Source organism: Mus pahari, chromosome 3 (assembly GCF_900095145.1).
Source record: "Mus pahari chromosome 3, PAHARI_EIJ_v1.1, whole genome shotgun sequence".
Classification (NCBI taxonomy): Eukaryota; Metazoa; Chordata; class Mammalia; order Rodentia; family Muridae; genus Mus; species Mus pahari.
The window spans coordinates 73,868,307-73,871,964 of NC_034592.1; the positions used below are offsets into that span (position 1 = coordinate 73,868,307).

Consider the following 3,658-nt stretch of genomic DNA (forward strand, 5'->3'; position numbering starts at 1 on the left):
CGGAAACTGAACAACACTCTTCTCAATAAAAAATTGATCAAGTAAGAAATAGGAAAGAAATTAAAGACTTTTTAAAACTTAATGAAAATGAAGACATATCATACGAAAACTTATGGAACAAAATGAAAGCAGCGGTAAGACTAAAATTCACAGCTCTAAGTGACTCCAAAAAGAAAGTGGAGAGAGCTTATGCTAGCAGCTTGACAGCACACTTGAAAGCTAGAAAAAATGAAGCAAATACATCCAAGAGGAGTAAAGAGCAGGAAATGATGAAACACAGAAAGGAAATCAACCAAATAGAAACAAGAACTATACAAAGAATAAAGAAAATCAGGAACTGGTACTTTGAGAAAATCAACAAGGTAGATAAGCCTTTAGGCAAACCACAAGGCACAGAGACAGTATCCAAAATAATAAATCAGAAATGAAAAGGGACACATAACAAAGGAAACCATGGAAATCCAAAATATCATCAGATCCTACAACAAAACTTGATACTCAAGTGAATTGGAGAATCTGGATAAAATGGAAATTTTTCTAGACACGTGCAAGGTGACAAAGTTAAAACAGGATCAGAAAATCCTCTAAACAATCCCAAAACCTCTATAGAAATAGAAGCAGTCTTAATAGTCTTCCAACCAAAAAAAGCCCAGGACTAAATGGGTTTAGTTGAGAATTCTATTCAACCTTTAAAGGAGACAAAATACCAATACTTTTCAAACTATGCCCCAAAATAGAAACAGAAGGTACACTACCCAATTCATTTTATGAAGCCACCATTACACTTAGACCTAAGTCACACAAAGACCAAAGAAAGAAGACTTCAGACCAATATCCCTTATGAACGTTGATGCAAAAATAATCAAAAAATTCTTGCCAACTGAGTCCAAGAACTCATCAAAACGATCATTCATCATGATCAAATAGGTTTCATCCCAGTGATGCAGAAAAGCTTCAATGTATGAAAATCCATCAACATAATTACTACATAAACAAACTCAAAAAACAAAACAAAAACAAACAAAAATCTCATGATTATTTCATTCGATGACGAAAAAGCATTTGACAAAATTTAGTATCCCTTCATGTTAAAAGCCTTGGAAAGATCAGGAATTCAAGACCTATACCTAAGTATAGTAAAAGCAATATATACAGCAAACCACTAGCCAACATCAAACGGAATGGAGAGAAACTTGAAGCAATCCCACTGAAATCAGAGGCTTGACAAGGCTGCCTACCCTCTCCCTATCTATTCAACATAGTACTTGAGGTTGTAGTTAGGGCAATTAGAAAACAAAAGGAGGTCAAAGGGGAATGAATTGGAAAGAAAGAAGACAAAGTATCACTCTTTGCAGATGATATGATAGTATACTTAAGTGACCCCAAAAATTCCACCAGAGAACTTGTAAATCTGACAAACAACATCAGCAAAGTGGCTGGATATAAAATTAACTCAACCAAATCGGTAGCCTTCCTCTACTCAAAGGATAAACAAGCTGCGAAAGAAATTAAGGAAATGACACCCTTCACAATAGGCACAAATAATAGTGCATACCTTGGTGTGACTCTAACCAAGCAAGTGAAAGATTTATATGACACGAACTTCAAGTTCCTGAAGAAGGAAATTCAAAAAGATCTCAGAAGATCTCCCATGCTCATGGATTGGCAGGATTAATATAGTAAAAATGGACATCTTGGCAAAAGCAATCTACAGATTCAATGCAATCCCTATCAAAATTCCAACTCAATTCTTCAATGAGTTAGAAAGGGCAATTTGCAAATTCATTTGGAATAATGAAAAACCTAGGATTTCGAAAACTATTATCAATAATAAAATAATTTCTCGGGGAATCATCATCCCTGACCTCAAGCTCTATTACAGAGCAATTGTGATAAAAACTGCATGGTATGGTGAAGAGTCAGGCAGGAAGATCAATGAAATAGAATTGAAGACCCAAAATTTTTCTCTGTATCTTCTCCAATGCATATTTTGATCCTCTCTTCTAAGGAAAAAAGTATCCACACTATGATTTTCCTTCTTCTTGAACTCATCTTCTGGGGTCTAGCAACTTTTGTTGACTATACACTGTCTTGTTATCTTACTGTGTTGCTCACATTTATTCTTTAGATAAGATAATATTGAGAAAAGAGCTTCAGCAGCAGAGGCTTCACTTCCTTCAAACAGTTTGTCTTGGCAGCACACCTTCTTCTGGCATTCTTCAGGCCTGTATTTCTCAGTGTATAGATGAGAGGGTTGAACAATGGGGCAATCATATTGTAAAACAGAGAAAACACCTTGTCGTCCCCAACAGAATCACCCACTGGGACAAAGGTAAAGATGAGTGGCAAGAAGAACATGAATACAGAGGTAATATGTGAGCCACAGGTAGAAAGAGCTTTGCCGGGCCCTCTGATGACCTGGACATCAAGATGGACATAATGATGATGTAAGAAATGACCAGTGCAGCAAAGGTCAGAATGGACATCATCCCTGTGGTGGTAATGATTACAATAACCAGGATTCTTATGTCAGTGCAGGCCAGTTTCAGCAGGGAAAATATGTCACAGAAGTAGTGATCTATTTCTCTGGTGCCACAAAAGGGAATTCTTATAATAACCAATACATGCACAAGTGAGTGTATACAAGCACGAAAAACTGAGCCTATCACATTCTGCTCATGGTGATCAGGTAATAAAGGGCTCTGCAAATAGCTATGTACCGATCATAGTCCATGACCACCAAGATGAATATCTTAACGGTACCAAAGAATTGTGCACAAAACATCTGGACTATAGAGACATTGTAGGAGATTTTGTTTCATTGTAACAATAGGTCTATAATAAATTTTGGGGCTACTGTGGAATTGAAGCAATCATCCATGAAGGGAAGATTGCGGATTAAAAAAAAAATTGGCTGCTCACTAAGATGGGTACCCTTGATAATAAGAAGAACCGCCAAGTTTACACAGAGAATTGTAAGACAGAAAAGCAAGAAGAGCACAGCACATATTGCCTTGACATCATCATTATGGAAAAGTCCCAGAAAGATAAAATCCGTGAGGTTTCCATATCCCATTGCTTCTGTGTGTTCGATTATTTGGAGGGAGAGGATTCTGTTCCTGAAGCATTGATTTCTTTGATTTACTATCAGAGTCATTTCTTTTTGTATTCTTTTTTTCTTTTTTCTTTTTCTTTTTCATTTTTTCATTTTTTAACTTATTTTATTACATATTTTCTTCATTTGCATTTCAAATGCTATCCGGAATGTCCCCTATACCCTACCCCCACCCTGCTCCCCTGCCCACCCACTCACACTTCTTGGCCCTGGTGTTCCCCTGTATGGGGCATATAAAGTTTCCAAGACCAAGGGGCATCTCTTGCCAATGATGGCTGAGATATATGCAGCTATATATGCAGCTAGATTAGTTCATATTGTTGTTTCACCTATATGTTGCAGACCCCTTCAGTTCCTTGGATAATTTCTCTAGCTCCTCCATTGGGGTCTTGGTGTTCTATCCTATAGATGACTGTGGGCAATCACTTCTATATTTGCCAGGCATTGGCATAGCCTCACAGAGATAACTATATCAATGTCCTTTCAGCAAGATTTTGCTGGCCTATGCAATAGTGTCTGCCTTTGGTGGCTGATTATGGGATG

General features: G+C 37.2%; 1 pseudogene; it reads right to left on the bottom strand.

Annotated features, from left to right (window-relative positions):
• Positions 1-2,062: 2,062 nt before the first annotated feature.
• LOC110317954 lies at positions 2,063-3,076 on the bottom strand (annotated as a pseudogene).
• Positions 3,077-3,658: the final 582 nt, after the last annotated feature.